The sequence below is a fragment of the Choloepus didactylus genome, chromosome 8 (assembly GCF_015220235.1).
Source record: "Choloepus didactylus isolate mChoDid1 chromosome 8, mChoDid1.pri, whole genome shotgun sequence".
Classification (NCBI taxonomy): domain Eukaryota; kingdom Metazoa; phylum Chordata; class Mammalia; order Pilosa; family Megalonychidae; genus Choloepus; species Choloepus didactylus.
Genome location: NC_051314.1, coordinates 3,339,237 through 3,361,220, shown reverse-complemented (window position 1 = coordinate 3,361,220; position 21,984 = coordinate 3,339,237).

The following is a 21,984-nucleotide window of genomic DNA, read 5'->3' as shown; positions in this document are numbered from 1 at the left end:
CAATCTCTTCCTCCCTTTTTGTCCTCCTCTTTTCTTTGCTTCCTTTTTTTCTGTAAGTCTTAATTACATGGAGATAGGCCTTCTCACTCTATCCTCAATTCCTCTTAATCTTTTCTTCATGTTTTCACATCTGGGTCTCTCTGCGCTGCATTTTGGGCAATTTATTGATATTATCTTCTACTCTACATATTCTCTGTTCAGGTATTTCAAAACTTCCATTTTACCCATACATCAAGAGTTAAATTTCATCAATGAGATGTTTCATTCTAGAAATTCTAGATACTTTAGAAACATGCCTGATCTTTCTGATAGTATCTTATTCTTTTTATGTTTTTACTCAAAAAGTTATTTGTTTTAACATAATAAACACCTTTATTTTCTATTCATGGAAAATTGGGTGTATAACTCTTCTAGTGTGTTTTCTCCTGATACCGCTCATGCTTGGTGCACTTTATTTTATTATTTCTTTTTTTAAATTCAGTATTTGTGTTCTTTGAAACCCTGAAAAAGTCATTGAAGACCATTGTTGAGGGTTGTTTCCCCAAGAGAGAATATTTGTTTGGTTCAACAATGTATCTGGGAGTGATGCCAACTGAGACCAATGTTAACAAATATATTTTCTTGGAATATGGTCTCCCATTCTCAGTGCTGGCTCCTATTTTATCCCCAGTTGCCATAACAAGACAGACAAATTACTTCCTGCTCTTACTTAGTGGGGAATGTATTCTTTCCTAGTCCACATTTTGCCTGAGGGTGTAGCATTTATTCATGGGTCCCAGTTCCAGCTCCTCACTGGGTGTTGCTTTCATGCCACCATCACAACTCAAGTCTCCAGCACCACTGGGACATGGAACACTTTTAGGGCAGCACAACCATCATTACCTACTTACTGGATTTGTGCTATGAGGGTTGTCTGTGCTTTTGAATAGCTCTACTATACATGTAAAAAGTTAATTTAAAAATACTTTTTTCAGCATGTAGAAGAGGTTTTCCAGGATAGCAAGTTTACCACATGCCAAAATTATAAGTCCCTCCTTTGCATTTCTGAGATGTCTCTACCGTGATTGTTATACTCTATGTTGTAAGCAACTCAAGTACAGAGGCCATATCTTTTTCATCTCTGATTCCCCCACTCTTAGCATAGGGCCCTCTCTGGGAACTGATTTCATAATATGAGCATTTTCTCATTTATCATCTCTTAGCACCTCACAGCTACTCAGTGTGCCAGGCAAAGAAGATATCTCACTTTGCCATGTTGAGACTCATAGATTTTAAATGACTGCACTAGGACCACACAGCTTATTATTGCTTGCTGACATCGTGGATTATTCATTAGACCCTGATGGCATTATGAAAGTTATGCCTTCATGTACAGTTCTCGTGCATAAGGCCTTGCTCCATGCAATGGGGCATATTCATTTTATTTCCTGCAATGGGTTCCCAAGAAACCTCAGGCCTTATGTTTATAGCCAGACAGGCTGTTCCTTCCTCAGTACTCACAGAGCAGAGTTGCTGCTGATTTTTTCTTTGGAGGCAAAGTCCTTTGAAACTTCCTGAAAAGTTTTCGGAGGCTTTGACCAAGGAATAAAATTTGATGAGTAGTGCAGGGGATTTAAAATGGGCCATCATATTCAGTGACTTCAACCAGAGGACTGGCAATTGCTGCGTCCTCATTTCCTCTGGGTCTCTCAGTTTCACCTATCAGTTAGACCTTCCCTGATGGCCCTCTTTAAAATAGCAATCCAGACTCCACCTTGGCACTCCCCATACCACCTCCATGATTTATTTTTATCTATAGCTTCTACCATCCCACCACTGACATGCTGTATATTTTGTCTGGCTCCTCTACCAGAGGGTCAGTTCCATAACATTAGAGACATTAGCTGGCTGCTTCATTTATGTGTTTCCAATACCAAAACCAAAGCCTGGTATAGAGTGAGTGTTTAATAAATAATTTGATGAATGAATGGGGATATAATTTTCTATGTACAGGACCCATTCTTTTCACTATTTCAATTGAGACATGCGTCAACAGTTTAAGGCAAGCAAGGAAGAAATATCTCTCCAGTTTTTAAAGAAAACTGATACTCAGAAGAAGAAAATGATGGTGACTCGCACTTAGCTAGGAAGCAGAAGAGATAACAGCTTGATTCCCCTGTAACCCATGCCTCTTGCATCCTCAGGGACTGCATGAGGTGGTACTTTCTAGTCCCTTGCAGTCTTAACATCTTTGAGTCCATTAGTTAAAAAACTGCCTTGGATCTTAGGGGAACTTCCTGAGTGAGGTATGGATGGTTGAGCAAGCTGTGTTGCACCAGGGAGCATCAGATGTCACTAGCAAAATGGCAGTCAAATTTGACAGCCTCGATCGGTCACTCCTTGTGTTCACCTGCTGTCTGCGGGGGAGGGCAAGTCTGTATGCAGGTCATGATCCTGCTCCCAGGTCTGCCACTTAAATGCTGAATGGTAATAATCTTCGTCTTTGCTTTCCTAAACTTCCCCACCTGTAAACTCGCTCAGATGGTTTCCATACCTGAGATACTACAAGTGAGTTTTGGAGTTTTGGGCTCCAAGAAACATTTTCATCAACTCCTGATGTTTCTTCTTTTGTTTTCTCCTGTGCACATGTGTGCTCTCATTCTCTCTCTCCCTATCACCTCCTCTCTCCACAGTTTATATCACACAGTGCTGTTTGTTATCTCAGTTTAGCAAACACACACACACACACACACACACACACACACACACACACACACACAGGTACACAAGCACACAAAATAGTCACGTGAAGCCACCATGTAAAACACCCAAGATTTACTCCATCGCCACATGATAAGACGAAATGAGACCAGTCACATATCAAGGATTGACTGATCTGGATAGTTCCCTGAAACACATTTCATCAATTATCTCATTTGAGCCTGACAAGAACATTTGGAGGGTAATGCAATTTTCATACCCGTTCAAAGATGAGAAAATCTAGTCTATTCTAAATTTTTCAGAATAGACATTCTTCAAAGTTTTGAAGTCCAGCGTTTCAACCATCGTGCTCTCCAAGTACGGTCCCGCTGTAAGGCCAGCCACGCACTGGACCACCCACTCCGTGGCTCAGGAGAGAGCACAACATCGTGTACAACATGAAGGGGTTTCTCAGGTGTGACTTTCATTCTGGTCAATGATACAGAATAAACATTTTCCCAAGATTTGTTTTTAAGAATGCTATGGGAATTCAAAACTGTCAAAATAATAAACCACAATGTATCAGTATTCATCATTTGTTCTCACCCTCCAAAATCCACATGTTCAACATTGTAGCTTTTCTCACACCCGAAATCATTTAAAAATCCCAGCTAGAGAAGGAGCCAAGAAAAGGCAGGTCTATAAATGAATTGCAAGCGTACACACACACACACACACACACACACACACACACACACGCTCCATCAAGTTTTGGGTTTGGAGTCATGTGGTTTCTGACAATTGGTCAGCAAGGAGTATGAATTGTGATGTGCAAAGGAGGCAGGCTATTATTTTATGACTTTCAGCATTTCTTACAGGGATGTCATTACAAAGGTTCACAGCATGCCCAGCTGGGCCTCGCATTTTCAATATTTAAACACCATTCACAAGTTTATGAAACTGTCTGGAAATGCTCACATCCCTGTTGGTTTTAAAGATTTACTTCTTCCTGCAACTTTTATTTATGTAGCTAAGTCTGGAACTCAGAGCAGGGGTTTATTATATTTCTGGGGAGAAAAAAGTCCGTTAACAAGAAGGTGGTGCGTGTGTAGCTCTCCAATGTGCTGAAGATGGTTCCGCCGTAGGATGAGCTGTACTAGGAAACAATCAAGCCAGTACAACTTGGATCACACCCTTCCTTGTAATGCCATGTTTTAAAGTAACGTGGAAGATTGCAACAGAATATGAATTATTGAATGATAGTTAATGAGTTCCCTATATTTTCTTGGTCGAAGCTGTAAACCTCCAGGCTGGGCTTTCTATATCCAGCATTCGATACATTTGTCTTTTTCCACTTTGGCTGTTGGTGGAAGGTCTGACTCATCTATTCGTCGGTAAGCCATGTTTCATTCTGGCATACTTGGCAGCTATTAGTACAGTGTCTGGCTTCTATGTGCACTCAAAAATTATCTGTTGAACTGGAATCCACCACAGATTAGTATTTAACATCCATGTGAGACTGGTTGGGTCATCCCATGTTGCAAACCTCCCAGTGGTATGGTTAGAAAATACTGCACTTTCATGAGGAAATATATGACTGCCATCAGAAACACTAAAATGCCTAAGTGCGAGTCCTTACACCCTCACTCCCTCCTTTGCACACCCCAATTGCATGCTTTCAGGCACTGAGGCCTTTGAAGGAGTTATTGATCCCTTTCTGTTGTCTTCCTGCCCCTTCAGCCCTTAGAGTTTAGGTCAGATGTAGCCAGTGCTCTCACCCTCAGTTATATGTACCCGTGGAAGAATGGGAGGGAAAGAGAGGAGGGGGCACAGAAATGGGTGTTTTCCAGTCGGCTGGGACATGTTTGGGGTGGGGGGAGGTTTAGCTCAGAAAAGGTCATCCCCAGCCAGAAGGATGACAGATGAGTCCAGAACATCATTCATTAATGTCAGTGGAAAAAGTCAAAGGGTTCAGTCATTCTTTCATTTCACAAATACGATTGTCTAACGACTACTGAAATGTCTGCTTTCATTGATTTGCTCCTGGAAAAAATATTTCCTCTTCCCAAAAAGCACACGGTCTCCCACTCTACCTCAGGTACTAAAGTGAGAAGCTTCATTCATTCCAATAATGTAAGGAGAAATCCTTGTGTCACAAACCCAGAGTAATATGTATTTTAGGGGACCCAGAAGACTATGCTTCCTAACATCAAGAAAACACCATCTTAGCTGGCGGCAGAGACCTTTGCGATCTAGAGGACTCTAGACAGACACAAATTCTGGGATTGCACCTGGATTGTTGGTGTTCACCATGGATGTGAATGCCCTTTGCAAGGTGCTGAGGACTTCAAAAAGTGGAGGGCAGTGAGGCAGTGCAGAAGATGGAAGCTGAGGACGTGTTCCCCACCTACCAGGTATTAAGATATATACATCATTATTTGCAGGTCATTGTTCAGAAAGAGCCCCAATATTATATTTTCATTGATTAGTATGTAGGAATTGAATTTAAAACTGTGAGTGTGTATGCCTGTGGGGCATGGGTGTGTTTATGTGCCCCACGCCTGAAATCTCATATTGCTATTCACAGGCACACACACATACCCAGAGCAAAAACACATGCAGGTCAAATGATTTGTGTTGTTTGCAGTCGTGTTTACAACCAAAGGATTTGTGCCCATGGTCTGTTTGCTTTGCTGCAGCCTCAGTCCCTGGGGTTGCTGGAGAAACACGCTTACTCCAAGAAACAGGAGCAGAGAGAAGGAGGGAGGGGGCCAGAGTGGAGGGAAAGAAAGAGGAGGCACGTGGAGGGAGGGGTCTGCAAGGACTGGCTGGGAGCTTGAGTCCCCTCCACGATTTGCATTTCTGGACGCTGCGTTCCCTCCTGGGACACTGAAGCTGTACCCCCTCCCTGTTCCCTGTGATCAGGGCACTGCCAGCTTCTAGGGCCAAGAACAGCCTGGGATGTCCCCTTCCTCAGGCCACCAGGGAAGGGCTGGGGATCAGTGTGGTGGTACATTTCTGAGGGACCTAGCTGCTCCGTCGCCCCCCGCTTACCTTCTGCACCCATCCCTCTCTGCTCTTGCCCCAAAGCCTGGCAGATTTGAGCAACATTGGCCAGTCCAATAGGGCAGCCCAGGGGGTGACAAAAGGGCATGTTGGGGGCTTACGGCCAGCTGTATCATTTATCCACTCACCCACCAGTCACTCAGCCGACTGTGGTAGGGATCTGCTCTTTATCAGGAAGTTGTTGGTACTTGTTAGGGTTGCACATATAGGCAATATGCACACATATTCTGTTTTGTTTGTTGTTCTAAAATTCATTCTGACAACCATGCAGGGGTGATCTAAGTGAGGGAGGACATTCATTTCTTCCTTTATAAAATGGGCGATTAGAAATAATGGGCTGTAGAAGACTTTTCCATTTATAGAATCTGCTGAGTCCATAGTTCTGTGACCTACACTTGAGGTCATTTCCACGATCACTGACTCCACTCAGTAGTGCCAGCCAGGGGCAATGGGATCCTCTAATCCATCCCACAATCTGTCTGTCCTTCCATCCATCCATTCACCCATCTATCCACCCATTATCCATCCATCAGTGTATTTATCCATCCATCCATCCACCCATCTGTCTATCTATTTATGCATCCATGCATTCATCTATCCACCCATCTGTCTATCCATTTATCTGTCCATCTGTACATCCATCCATCCATTAAGCTGCCCATCAATTTACCCATCCATTCATTTCTTCATCCATCTGCACACCCATCTTCCCATTCATCTACCTGTCCATGGATCCCTCCACCCCTCCTCTCCATTCCTTTCTTTACCACTAAGCCAAGCAGACTGAGCTCACTTATGTCCCCACCCTGGGCAGGTGCTGGGCACAAGGTGAGGTGGAGAAGAACATGTGTCCCTGGTACTTTCTCCTAAAAATGGGCAATTTATTTTGAAGACAAGTAGTATTTAATGCCAGTGCATTGGATTGAGCCTGACTTCTCCCAGGAGCCCTTCTTTTGGATACTCCCCAGCCAAGGTATACACGGTCAGGAACGCAGGGGTTTGAGATGATGGGTCCTTGGAAAGGCCCCTGAGCAGGTCAACTGGGTGATTAGTAGATCTCTCTGCACTTGCCCCAAAGTTGTCCCCAAATCGCAGAGGGGTTCTCACTGTCTGCCCAGGGGTTCTGTAGGAAATGGGCCAATGTCATCTTCTGCCAGGCAGACCCCACCTGACCTTGCAGAGGAACAGCCCCCTGGGTGCCCTGAGAGCCCTGCACGTGTCCATGTGGGTGTCACAGATGATCTGAGCCTTGACACGTTGCTTTGGGATACAGGAGGATGGGAGGCTTGTGTGGTTTCCCTCAAGGCCATCTCCCCCTGCTCTCCCTCCCCACTGGGAGACTGCTCTGCTCCTATTTTCTCATCTCTCCCAGGTTCTGGAGAAGCTGGGGAAGGAAGGGACTCTGTCTCACCCTCCTTAGGGTATAGTTTTTATCCTTCCCACTGTGTGGGACAAGGACCCTGGAACTGGACCCAGGGTGCTATTCCTTCCACTGTCTACATCAGCGATATACTGCCAGAACCTAAAGGTAGCTGGATGAGCCTTTACCAGTCTTGGTCTCGCCTGTGCGCCACTTTGAATGTATTATGTCCCCCAAAACCATTATCTTTGATGTAATGCTGTGTGAGCAGATGTATCAGTGTTAATTAGATTGTAATTCTTTGAGCATTTCCATGGAGATGTTCCCCACCCAACTGTAGGTGATGAGTCTGATTGGATAATTTCCATGGAGGTGTTGGCCCACCCATTGGGTGGGTCTGAATTAAATTACTGGAGCACTATATAAGATCAGACAGAAGGAGCGAGCTTGCTACAGCCAAGAGGGACACTTTGAAGAAGGCACAGGAGCTGAGAGAGGAGCTTCAGCTTACAGAGACATTTTGGAGACGGCCTTTGAAAGCCAACTTTTGCTCCGGAGAAGCTAGGAGAGGACAAATACCCCAAGTGCAACTCAGAGTGACATTTTTGAGGAACTGCAGCCTAGAGAGGAACATCCTGGGAGAAAGCCATTTTGAAACCAGAACTTTGGAGCAGACGCCAGCCACGCGCCTTCCCAGCTAACAGAGGTTTTCCAGACACTATTGGCCATCCTCCAGTGAAGGTACCCGATTGCTGATGTGTTACCTTGGACACTTTATGGCCTTAAGACTGTAACTTTGTAACCAAATAAACCCCCTTTTATAAAAGCCAATCCATTTCTGGTGTTTTGCATTCTGGCAGCGTTAGCAAACTAGAACACCTTACCTCCTGTGTGTGACAGGAGCTCTAGAATTCTCTACTCCGTGTCTTTTCCACCAATGTTTATTTTTTCCAGTTCTGCAAAACCTCCTCCCTGACCACCACAGCCTTCAATTAATTTCGTCCTTTCTAATTACTTTCTCACTAAACCAATACTCAATAATGAGTCAGTTTTTCCATCTCTCTAGGTTTTAGGGATTGCTTAGAGCAGATCCCTGCCTTAACAACAAGGAGATGGCACTGATTTGGCTTCCCAATATCTATAAAACTGTCTTTGGTTATTTCATATATATGTATCTTCACCACATATCAATCTCCTTGGGCCATCAGCAATGTCTTCAGTTTTTCTTACTCTCCCACAAACCCTAACGCAGCTCTGTGCAAACAGTGTTTCTTAAATTGTTAGTTTGACCAGTTTGACTTCTTAATACCTGAACTGGTGCTTGAATAGCCTGCTTTAGTTCTGGGCCACAGCTTCCATTTTCCCTGGAGGCTGGGTCTTTCTGCTCCTGCAGTTTGTGGTCTTACACCTTGAGCAACACTTACCTGATCCCCAGATTCCAATAGAGCACAAGTGGGTCTTTATCATAACCTCAAGACCGAGAGCCAAGGACACCAGCTCATATCTTCATGCCTCCAGTCTTCAAAACCTTCTGACTTCCAGCCCTTCAGCAGCAGTCCCCTTTGATTTGATACATTTCACCCCTTAACCTTGTCTAAAGTTCACTCTCCAGCCACAGATAAAGAACCTGTTTTAAATGACAAAGATACATTAGAGACAGATATAAACACATAATCTTTCAAAATGTGGCACTGGTGTGTACATCTCAGAACCATTCAGGGAAAGGTGGGTTAGGATCAGGAATAGGACAAGGACACATGTGAGAGGAGTGTGCGTGGGGAAAGAAAGCAGCAACCGGGAGAGGGTGGGTTGGTGCTTGAGTGTTTTTGGGGGACACCTGAAAATGGCAGGACGGCTGTGAGAGGCTTGGAAAGCTCAGCCACCAGCCTTCAGTTTTTGTATCACAGACTGGAAACTCCTGGGATGGTCTGCCTTGTACATTATTTTCTGTCTACACCAAACCTAAACTCCTCTTGTTAAAAAAATACAATCAAACAAAACGAAAGTAGCATTACAGAGGTTAAGCAGTGCATAGAAGCCCAAGATGCAGTCACGGTCTGTCTGTTGAGGGCTGAGCCATGTCTCAGAATATGGCAGATTCTGCTGCTGCCTCTTCTGTAGGAAGAAAGCCCAGAAAGAATAGACAAATCCCAAAAGGAAAAGGAAAGAAAAGACACATTCACATCATCACAGACAAGTGGAGGGTCATTGCCACCAAGGGTGGGCTTTGAAGGAGATAGCGTTGGGAGCATAATTTGGTGCCTAATCTTTGGAGCCTTGAAGGCTAAGGTCAGGAGTTTAAACTTGATCCCAGAACCAAGGGTGTGTTTGGGTGTCCGAGTCAGCTCAAAACTTCTCTGCTCCTACTTGATAGACCACGTTTTCTAAGCATCTGCAGAGGGCATCTGTGTCTGAGAAGCTGTGTCTCTGCCAAGTTCTTGCTCTGTGCACAGGGCTTATTTTTCGTTTCATTTGGAAGCCGGCCTGCAGCGAAGAGCTGACAAGCAGGCCTTGGTGCATAATGGGATGTCGCTCCATCATTTTAAATTAAATTGTTCCTGTTGTGGTTTCATCACCATGTGTGCTTTAATTCATGTGAATCCAATTGCACTTTCCTCAGGAGGTTGCTTAATGTAGTGTCAAAGTTGAATAACTAATAAATAGGGCACATCAGGGTTCCTGCGTCTTCAGCCTGTGTGACGGCCCTGGTGCTATCGTTTCCGGGAGGGTCTGCTGGCCTGAGGGGCGCGTTGGGACACGTCTGAGCCAGGCGCCTGCCCCAGATAGATGCCAGGGCATGGGAGTGGGGAAGAGGTCCCTCTGTCCACATGTCTCTGCAGCACATTTGTTTACTTAGCTCTCTTCCCTGCCATCTGGGCATGGGGATCTGCAGATTTTGACTAGTTGAGATTTGGGTAGCAGAAGAGGCTCTGGGCTGGCCAGCAGTCTGGGCGTTTACTATGGAGTCAATGTATAGTTGGCTGACATGATTTGGTAGGAACAGAAGTGAGGTTTCTTGGTGTCAGGGAGAACCCTGGGAAATGGGGCCCTGGGTGGGAGGTGCGGATCTGTGCATCAACTCTGTGATATTGGGGAAATGAATTCCTAGGCCTTTGACCTCCTTGTTTGTGGAGAAAGGACCTACTCATGGAGCAGGTTTGCAGGCAGGTGCACTGTGGGTTCCTAATTCCGGGAACTGGAGGAATTAAGAGGGAAGGAACAGCGGAAGGTACAAAGTCAGAGAAGACATGCTTATGGGCAAATGTGGGTTCAGGATGGGGGTGTGGAGACCCCAAGTCTGGATGTTTGGGAGGTGGGCAGATATAAAGCAAAGGTTCCAAATCTGCTGCTACTTGTGATTGACTCTTGGGAACCAATGACATCTTTTAATCCTAAAGATTAAAAACAACAGAGAGTTGGAACCGTCTTTCCCAAACCATATGCAGCTGCTTATTGGAGTGGGAATCTAAGTTCCAGGTGTTTACTCAACATTATCTCCTCACACCCTTATCCATGGACTGAGCTGGGAATTTTCACAAAGATCCCTGGAAAGCATTCTGGACATTGGACTGTTTTTTGCTCCAAAAGAGGGAATCTTAACCTGAGATCCCCATACGAGCTTCAGCAGAGCATGGAAGTCCTGAATGTAGTGCAAAACTGCACACATCCGCATGGGTGCATTTTCCTGGGAAAGCGTCCATCAGTTGTGCTCAGACCGTGAAGGGGCAGCTGGTGGTCTCTGCCGTATGCAGGCCGCCGCCTCCTCATATCTCTGGAAGCTTTGCTGGGTCCGTAGAGCTGAGTTCTGCAAAGGGGCACATCCTCTGGTAGCAGGATATGCAATCAATGTTTCCAGAAGGCAGAGAGACAGGAACTATTCTGAGACGATCACTATCTGACTTCTCTAAAGGGTGGCATGTCCACTCCTAAACCCCAGAAGACTGAAATAGCAGCAGCAGTGAAAGGCACATTAAAAGGGAATTAAACCACAAGGCCATGGCTATCCCTTCAACAGAAGACAGCCCCGTGGTGGAATTAGCTCCAGCAGCAGGAGCAGGGACCGTCGGGGGTATCTGAGCAGTGGTGCCTGGAGGAGAAGGATGCTCTGCTGACCCCGCTGACCCAGTGTCATGTCTCATCATGACCCACGAGTTGGGGTGCAGGGGCCCAAGGCATGGCCTTCTGAGTTGGCCGTTTGGATTGTCCCCTGGCACTGTGTGTCCTCACCTCCTTCCCCTTCCCTCCACTACACATCAAAGCTCTACAGATCAGACCTCTGCAGACCTGGGCCCTCTGGTATATGAGGAAATTAACTTGAAATTGATAATAAATACTCAATGGCATTGACCAGGAGAGGCTGCCCCACCCCACCTAAAGCACAGGAATGCACAGCTGAGGGCCAGAAGGAAAGTGGACGAAACTCAGCAAAACCACGAGAGCAGAAGTGTACAGTTTTAAAAACTGAAGGCACAAAGGATACGATAGGGAGGATCAGTAAAGGTAAAGTTGCAACTCTGAAAAGACTAACGAGATGGATGAAATGTTGATGAGAGCAATCAAGAAAGGTTTTGACATCACAAGAGGTATTAGGAGGGATGTCAGTGGCACAGTTCCACAGAAAATGCCAACTTAATAGAACTTACCAAAGCATGAGCAAGAAAGACTAAAGAATTATATAGTAATAAGAACATTGAATGAGTAGTTGCATATCTTCCCCAAAAGACCCCTACTCTCCACCTCAAAGTCCCACTGGACATTGTCCCTGGGATGTTGAGCCTGTCCAAGAACGAGTTTTCATGCCCGTGGCACTAAGCCTCACCCCGACCTGCTCCTGCTCTAGAGTTTGTCTGAGCATCACCGTCAACTATCCAACTTCCTCATCCACAAGTTGCAACCATCTCTGAGCTTGCTCTCTCTCTCATCACTTGCATCTAATTACCCTCCAAACGCTGCCAGGTTACCTTCCATCGGAGTCTTTGCTATGGTCCCTTCTCTCCTCTTCGTCGTCACCACCCCCGTCTCTTGCCTGGTGGGGCAGCAGCATGCCAGCAAATGCCCAGGGCACCCCTGTTTCCCCATCCTCCCCTGCAGGTGAGTTGAGGCTGTGGGACCAGTTCGGGCCGATCATCTGAGAGCCTGAAGGGCACGGCGGCTCTGGGCAGAGGCTCGGAAAAGCCAGCATGCTGGTTGCTTTTCTCTCCTGGCACTTCACAGAGCTGTGAGATGGAGGAACAGCAGAGCGTGTGGCTTAGAGGAAGAAGGAAACAGACTTCACCATGACCAGCCACTGATATTTTGCAGTTGGTGCTGGAGTAACCTGTGTCTCCTGTCGGGACTGACAGCTGTGCCCTCCTCTCTGGGCTCTGTACCACCATCCGGATTCACACCTCTCCTTGTGGAATAATAAACGTTTCCAAATGCAGACCCAGACTGCAAGCGCACACACACACACATGCACATGCACACACACACTCTTCAGTGGTTTCCAGCCTTCTTCACAAATGACCAGAATCCTGTCCGAGTCCTACAAGGCAAGTGCACATGCTCCCCACCCTCAGAGCTCCAGCACCCCAGCCTTCCCACAGCACCTCCCATGTCCCAAGCCCCCCTGCCTCACAGGGTCCTGACCCACCCAGCTCCCAGCATCTGAAACAAGCACCCCAGCCCCCACCCTCTCCCGTTCTCTTCACTCTTTGCACTAAGCTTTTGGATGTTGGCTCAAACATCCCTCCCCTCACCCACTCACCCCACACCAAGACCAGCCAGGTTCCATCACACACTCTCATCAGACCCTGCTTTTGCTTAAGAACCTCATCTCTGTGTGCAGCACAGTTATTCCTTTTACATCAGACTCCGCATTAGACCAGAAGCTTCCCGAGAACCGGGGCAGGTATATTTTTGCTCACCTTCACACACCTCACACAGGGTAGGGAGCCAGCAAACATACTTAGAATCACCGAGCAGTGGGAACAGGGGACAAGCTGGGGTACGGTTTCTGAGCCATTCTACATCCCCCTGCCCCGTGCCTTCCAGAGCCAGGCCACTCTGGGGCCGCTCGACCGCTTTTCGGGAAGAACATCCCCTGCTTTCCACCTGGCCACCTCCCCTCCCATCATGGTCCCCTCTTTCCAGAGTCTGACTCATTCTTTGGCAGTGACGCTGTTTTCCGATGTTCTCATCACTAATTTTGAACCCAAGTATGTGAATCTCATGAAAAAGCATCAAATCTGAGAGGTCACACACACCAATGTGCCAGGCAGGGCCGAGAAGGAGCAGGGCTTCATCCCCGGGGCTGGGGGGAGTCCTTCCACTAGAGTTTGAACCCTGGATTCTCCATTGTCTCCAAGTGACCTAAACAAGCTGCAGACGTTTTCTTGCCACGGCTTCCCCAACTGTGGCAGTGGAATAATAATAACATATATCTTAGAATTTGGTCTAAAGTTCAGGTGAAATAATGCGTGTGAGGTATTTAGCTCGGTGACTGGCACGGATGACTTGCTCAACAAATGCTAGATGTGATTCCTTGCCAGGGTTGGACAGCTCTGCTGATTTTTCGTCTTTCTGAACCTGCATCTGTTACCCGGTAATTTCCCTCCATCTGTCTCGTTTCCATCCCTCTGGCCACACACACGTGTGTGTGTAGGTCCACTCCCTTTCATACGTGACAGCCCACCGGGGGTATTTTAAGACAGGGGTCATCTCCCCCTACATCTTCTTTCCAGCTGGACTTGCCCAATCCCCACATCGGCTTCACCCCTGTTGGGTGCCGGGTCAGGTACCCGGTGGGTTACGTGACTGCCAGCGAGCCCAGGGCCTTTCACTCTACCCGTGCCCTTGCCAACCTGCATTCAGCGCTCTGCCCCCACCATCGCTGGAATACATTATCCTGTGAAATGTCTTTGCATCCCTAAAAGGTAATATTTTCTTCTCACTTTTTTGAGTATCAGATTTCACAGCGAGCTGTAGAATTTCTAAAGCTTTCTGCCCAGGAATAACCTTTTTACCCAAGAAATCAGAAGTGGATCCAATCAGTGAGACCTGTGCTGGGCTGTGGGGGGGGAAAGGTGAGTGCTAAGTTCCACTTCTGCGAGAGCCTCCTCCACGAGTAGGGACGGGGAGAAATGCCATCTGTCAGACACCCCATGCGGTGCTTTTAGCAGAGTGGGCAGCAAGCTGGAGCTCTGCGGACACAGGTCTGGGAAACCGCAAGCTCTCTTCAAAGGTTTCCAGAGTCCAGTCCTGCTACAGTGACCGCTCTGCACTGGCTACAGACCTCCCGCCTTGGACTTCTCCACCTCCCGAGGAACTCTCCGCTGTGCGAGCCCGTGGCCTCCACACCGTGTCCTACGCAGCAGGAAAGTCTTGTTGTCAGGTGCGCTCTCCCAGGCCTCCTGCTCTCAACTGCACCCAGAAACCCCTCACTCATCAGCCTTGGCTTTCAGGGCACCAGAGCTGTTGCCCCCCATCCCCATTTCCTTCCAGCATCCTCCACTTGCCGCTGGGAAGAACCTTCCTCAGGCTCAGGTTTCGTCACCCAGGCTGGTCCCAGGTTGACACCTCTGAATCCAGGGTTCTGTTTTTACTTTTCCCCACTTTGAATTTGGATAACATCACACTTTCTGCAAACATTTCCACACACGTCCTCTCACTTAAAGAAGCTCACCCATAGTACCTGGAATTTGCCCCATACATGGAATCTGCAAAATAGCCCAGTGATAGCCATCATTTCCCCACTTCCATGTGAGAATGCTGAGCTTGGGGAGTCTGCAGACTTGCCTAGGTATAGGCAAAATAGGAACCTTTAAATACAAACCTGCTGGCCTGCATTCCAGCACACTAGGCCACGTCAACATTCAGAATCAATGTCATCATCTTCCTCCATGGTAGCTGTATAAAACAGATCCAGGGGCGTTAAAACGCAATTTCCCAAATGCAGACAATGCTGGACAGAGAATTCAACCAGAGGTTCCATCTTCTGGCCCAGCTCAGTCTCTGTCAAGCATAAGCCCTGACGAGTTGGAAATAGAAGTCCTTCACCGATCCATCAACATATGTGATAAACCGAGTCTCTCCTTGATACCAGGTGTTGCGTGGAGCAAAACTGAGGAGACAAACAGCTCTGCCTTGGGGATAAAGGTGGGGAAGAAAGCGAAACACCTGCAGTCACAAGGAGAGGCTGGGGAATGTGCATCGGGAAACTGGACTTATTTATTTTTCACTTAGCACACTCACACAGCAATACTATCTTCCAAACCCTGCAGAAAAGGCTTCACGAGATTACGTGCAGACTCTTGAGGCTGTGCACTTTGCAGATGAGGAAACAGGCATGGAGAGGCTTCCATAAGTTGCCGAGGCTCCTGCAGCCAGCAAGCAGCCTCCACAGCCCGAGTCCCGGCTCTCCCCCCACGGTGCCAGTCCCATGCAGGGTGCCCTGTGGTTTCCAGGCAAGCGGTGCATGAAGGCAGGGTTGCCATGCTGGGGTAAGACCATGCCCACCCCCTCAAACTCTTCTTCTGGAGCCAGAGCTCCTGAGAACCCTGTCTCATGTCCTCAGCACAGAACTTTCCACGTGGACAGCGATTTTGAACAGAACCTGAGGGAAGCAACCACCACACCCACCAGGACAAGCCTCGGAGAGCCCACCAGGGGGGCAACGGCTGGGGACTTAGCCAAGGACAGAGGGGCAGACATGGCAACCTGGCCAGGGAGGGAGGCTCCCACCCCTCTCCCTTACCTGCCCTCAGCTGCATGGGGAACAGGATCCAGCCTGTCGAAATGGGGGCTTTGACAGGCTGGTTCTGCCAACCTCAGAAAGCCTTGGCGATCCCGGCATCATGACTATTTATAGCTTTGTGCTTCTCATCATCCAGAAGCAGGAGAAGCAAGACAGAGCCATTTGGTGAGGGGCTTGGGCAGCATCCTCGGAGAGAAGAACCACCCACCGTTGGCAGGAACTGGGTGGCCTCTCCCGGGACAGGTAGCCAGCTGTCACCCCATCCTGCCACCAAGTTGGCCCCAGGCACCCCAGCTTCAGAGGATGGTGCTGATGCTCAGAAGAATTGCGGCGCTGGCTCGCCTGCCGGCTCTGGGCACCCGGATTCTACGAAGTTCCCCAGGTTGGTCTAATAAGCAGGAAAGCGTAGTTTGGTGGGTCAGGGGACCTAGAAACAAAATATGTGACCTGGGGCCTTAGTCTCCCTCTCTGGGAAGTAAATGGCTTGAACTAAATAATGTAACGTTTACTTTTAGCTGATGCGGGACACTGATTACGTGCTTCAACTTGGCGGGCCTGGGCCAGGGGACCGGATCCGCCCCTGGGGAGGGTGGTGGGCACGGGCGACAGCGCCCTCCACAGCCCCCCAGGCCTGGGAAAGTGAGGCCGGAGGCAGGCCCCATTTCCTCACCCAAAATACCACCGTTAGGGGAGGCTTGCCAGAGGGAACCGCCTTTTCCCCACCCCCTTATCTTGCCCGGACACTCCCCGTTGCCAGTGCAACTCCCATCACCACCAGTGCGCATACATTGTTGCCAGACACCGTTGCCAGAGCAATTCCCGCCCCTTTTCAAACAACCTCCGTGCTCTCTTAGAACCAATCCTAACCTCCGCACCCTCTCAGAACCAATCCTAGCCTTTATCCCCTCAGCATTGGCTTGTAACAACCCCCGCCCTCTATGCCAGCCTATATAACCTGTGCTCACCCCTAATAAACTCTCTTGGCTTCTTCACCCTAAAAGAACCATGTCCTGCCTGTTCCTTCTCGCCGCCCTCCACACCTTGCACGCCTCCGCCGGGGACCGGGCCCAGTCCCCCGCCTCGCCCTCGCCTCCGGGAAAGAGCCCCCGCCGCCGGTACCCTCCGAGCAACACCGAGAGCCGAGGGTTCAGCAACCGGCCGCCCCCCCCCCCCAGATAAATCAACTGCGACCGCAAGCTGAGACCATCCATGGTTTAAGATGCCATGCTCCTCATGTACGAGGTCCCGCGTGACTTGCGATTTCTAGCATGCACTGCTCAAACAATTTCTCAGATGGTGAAGAAAATAACCAGAGAGTAAACTCAGCAGCGAGAGCTTGGGCTTTCTGGCTGACCCGGTGAAGCAGATTCCCTAGCCAAGGATGGACGAGCGAGGCAGTCAGCGAGCAGCCCGGCCCAGCCAACAGTGTGGCACGCGGGGACACCGCACGGCCCGAGCGGAGACGCATTGATGTACTGTCATTTGAAGTATCTCACACAGTAATCTCATCTGCTGTGTTTTCTGTCTGAATTGCCGGTGTACTGCTGATTGTGGCTCCTGACTATCCAAAGCAGCTCTCGGAGTCTATTATCCATCATCATTTCTCTCCTGCACGAGGCCGCGCCGCCTTTGGAGAAGAAAAGGCAGCGCCAGGAAGTGAAGAGAGCTCTTTCTGTGATGAGCTTGCAGAGAGTTAAGAGCCTAACTCAAACACCAGGAAGAGGAAACAGGAGGGCCCGTCCGTTCCCACCCCACGTCGTCCTCCCGCCCCACTGGGGCCATGTTGGCGGCTGCACCCCTTCCCTTCAGCCACTCATCAAAGGCCGGTGGAACTTTCTGGAAGACAGATCTGATCGTGGCCTTCTCAGTGGGAGCCTCAGCACCCTTGAAATCTAAGCACCCAGTCTGTGGCCCCTTGAAGATGGTGCCCCCTCCGTGACTGGCCCCATAATTTCCCCACACCCACCAAGCTCCTAGACCCAGGCATCCCCCTGGCTGGTGCCCATGCCGAGACGCCGGGGCTCAACCTCCATGGAAGGTGGAATCACCTGGCCCAGCCCCGGGTGTGGCCTGGGCATCAGGATTTTTAATAGTTGAAGGTTGCTGTAGAATTTTCCATCCCTGCTTATCTCCCCTTATTCTCCCCATCATCCCCCCTCCTCCATTCCTACTCCCCATCTCCCTCCCCAGCTTCAGAATGGGGGGCCCCTTCCACAGGCCTTTAGCTCTGCTCACTGCGGGCTAATGCCAGGCCTCTGTTCCTGCATCCCTGGCCCCACTGGATGCCGAGCCCTCTTCAAGCCAGGACAGCTATTTAGTTGTCTTTGCACCCCTCCATCACAGAGCCCAGTCCCTGTCCCCCAGATTCTGTCCCCCACCTGCCAGAGCTTCTCATGCCCTCGCGTTTACTGCTGACTGAGTTGCACCAGTTGTCAAGACAGAGGCCTTAGTCACCGCGGCGGCTGCCTGCCCTGCCCTCCTTCCGAGATAGAGGCCTGGACTCCTCTCCGCTCCTCTCCGTGCCAGGGCTGCACCCACCAGCTGACACCTGCACTTCTGGCACAAGCCATTCAAACAGCTCCCAGCCAGTGCTCTGGAAGCACCAGGGCCCAAAGACGTCACGGTGTGAGCCCTGCCCGGGCCGCCTTCACCCGTTCGATGCGCAGGGCCCCGTGTGGAGCACCGGAGCCCACTGGTGAGGAGGGAAGGCCCTGACTTCTGCACACGGTGTCCACACCCTGGAGCCAGGAGCTCGGCCCCTGTGGAGGCAGCACGGGGGCATCGCACCCACAGGGAGTTAATCACAAAGCACTCCCCACCCCTGCTGAGTGATCTGGGGCAGAAGGGGGCGGAGACAGAGTGGGGCTGCCGTGGATGTTGGGGAGTTGAAGGAACAAGTTTCAAGAATATCATCTCAAAGTTCCAGAGGGCCCCGGAGGCCAGAGGCGATGGTGGGTGGTTCCCCAGGGCTCCTGGAAGAGGCTGCAGTCAAGCCGGTGGGGACCGAGTACCGCCGAGGCCGCTGCGGATTCCACGTCTGCCCGGGAGAGCTGGGTTGTGGCTCCTCTCATACCTTCCTCGCCTCTGCAGCATCCCTGCCCCTGGGACACTAACCCACACCGGGCAGGGGCCTGGGAGACCAGCCCTGGCTCTCCTCTCCCCTGCAGGGGACACTCGGGGTTCCCACCACTATCATCTCGGACCCCAGGACCCCCTCACCCATCCTTAACTTCAGGCACAGACGAGAGCAGCATCGTGCCACAGCCACCACCCTCTGCAAGTCTGCAGACCCACCTGCCCTGTCTCCAAAGGCAACCATGAGATTCCACAGTGTCCGTCTGTGGGTGACCATCTTCTCCTGGCTTGGTGTCTTAGTTTTCCGGGGCTGCTGTAACAAATTATGACAAATGGGGTCTTAAGTAACAGAAACATATTCCCTTCCAGTTCTCGGGGCCAGGGGTCCAAAGTCAAGGTGCCCCTCCGAGGGTTGTAGGGAAGGGCCTCTCCTCATCCCTTCCAGCTCCCAGCATCACTGGCCGTCCTCAGTGCTCCTCAGCTGGTGCCAGCGTCGTGCTGGTCTCTGCCGCCATCTTCACGTGGCTCTCTCCACCTGTGTCAGATGCTCTGCATGTCCAAATTTTCCTCTTCTTATGAGATGGCAGTCATAGGAGGCTGGGTCCCACCCTAAACCAGTTTGACCTCATCTTGCCTAGTAACATCTTAAACGATCTTATTTCCAGGTAAGGTTGCACCCATGGGACAGCGCCGGCTAGAACATCACATATGTTTGGAGGACACACAATTAAGCCCACAATCCTTAGGCATGACCCTTCTGTGATCTCCTGAAATACAGGGGAGGCTCTGCAAACTTACCTTTCATTAGGTATTAAGAGATTTCCCTCCATAATGTGGGTGGGACTTGTCCCATCAGTTGGAGGCCCTCAGAGTACAAACAGGTCCCTCGGAGAAGAGAAGCTTCCTAAAAACTACAGCATAGAATGCCTGTCTGAGCTTCCAGCCTTCTGGTCTGCCCTACAGATCTCAGACTTGCCATCTCCCACAACTCATGGGCCAATTCCTTAAAATAAATCTCTCAGATATGCACAGCCCCCAGTGGTTCTGTTTCTCTGGAAAGCCCACACAAAAACAAACATGTTCTCCCTAAGAACCTCCAGAAGAAACAACCATGTCAACACCTCAGCCTTAGCCCAGTGAATCCCATTTTAGACTTCTGACATCTGGAACTGTCACATAATACATTTTCTTGTTTTGAGCCACAGAATGTATGGTAATTTATTACAGCAGCAGCAGGTAACTGATATAGTTGGTGTTTCATGGTTAAAATTTTAGTCTCCACCAGGGCCCACAGCAGGCCCGAAGCTGTTTCTCAAGGACATGCAGAAAAGGGCAGGCTGTTGCTCTAAAATCGAGAATTTGAGGGCTGTGGTGCTCTGAGGTGGGCCAAAGGACCACACAGCCTCCCTCTCAGCCCCAGAATCTTTTAGCACTGCCCCCCTGCAGGCTCCTATGGCCCAAATGTTAGTGGCTTGCAGGGCAGCCTGTGCATGTTGAAGAGCCTTCTCTTGCTCTGGACACCACAAAAAACTGGCAGCCTTTGGGCCACCCAGGAAACACGCCAGAGAAGCCTCCCAACCATGGAGGACTTGGCCTCCAAATCCCAAAGATGCCCCACTGAGCGTTGGGCCTCTTTCTCGGTGGATGCTTGCATGCCCATCCCCTCGGAGGGGATAATTTGTCACAGTGTACATAACTGGGTCCCTAGACACTCTACCAAGTTGCAGCTTCTTGCAACTTCAGGAAATAACCTTCCCTGCTTCCCTTCTGACTGATGCAGAGGCAGATAGAAAGAATTTGTCAATTTGACAACAGACAGTCCAACCTGGGTAACTGATCCAGCCTGGAGGGGAGAGGAACACAGCCATGGAGGGACAGAAGCTGGTCAGACAAAGAGGAAATAAAAGGATCTTCAAGGCAGAAGGAATGGCTTATCAAAGATTGAGACCACCTGACCCATCACTGGCAATAGATATGGGCTGGAGAACAAGGTACGGGTGCTTTAAAGTTTCAAAAGAACGTGAGGAAGCGATTGAAGACTGATTTAGCTACTGCAGTTTTTGTCCCAGTTTTTTTACTTAAAAAAACGTTTGCAATCTCTTCCGTAACTTTGAAGATTTCCAGAGAGGGGCTGGTCTATGCCTACTGCCTGGGGGGCTCTCAGTGCCCACCCCCCACATCCTTTTCTCTTTCAAGTCATCACTAATAAGCAGCCTTGCTCCCCCCTTCACATTTTCCATTTTACACAGGTAAACATTTTTGTTAATTGAAACTCCTGAGCATGTAGCATTATTTATAACTCCCCAGATTAAAAGCCTTCTGGTACTTTGGTTACATTTCATGAGCAGCAATTCTCTGACTATTCCCTAATTATTTTGGAGATGTTGTGAAGCGCCACTAATTACGGGACTGACTTAAAATTGAGCCATCTGAGTTCTCCATTTCAAAGTGAAGCCAACAGACGACATGCTTTTGGACATCAAAGTCTCTTCTCACCAAAAGAACCATCCAGAAGGCTTCAGAAGCCAAACTTCTAAGTTTGCTCTTCAAGGAGAGTCATCACACTGGAATTTTGCCATCCCTCACCTCCTGTGGTAGGTTGAATTATGGACCCCAACCAGCACATATTCTTGATCTTAATCCATGGCCCTGTGTGGGCGAACCCATTGTGAACAGGAGCTGTCCAAGGTGTTGCTTTCAGTTAAGGGATGGCCAAATGGAGTCAGGGTGGGTCTTAATCTATGTGACTCATAAAGAGAAAATACCAGAAGTCAGAGCCAGAGAAGAACACAAGGAGAAGCAGGAAGTCAGCAGAAACCAGAAGCACAGACACAGAAAGGAGAAGACATGTGACGGAGGCAGGGACACAAGCCAAGGAACCCAAGGATCACCAACAGCCCCACCAGAACGCTGCAGGCTTTGGGGAGAAAGCTTGACTTTGAGTTGGGATTTCTGGCTCTGAATCTAGTGTGGCTTCTATGGCTTAATCCCAGCACTTGCCATGCACTATCTCAGACATTCCTACTTCTTTCTAGAATGTGTGAAATGGAGGCTCTCAAGCTCTCCCATG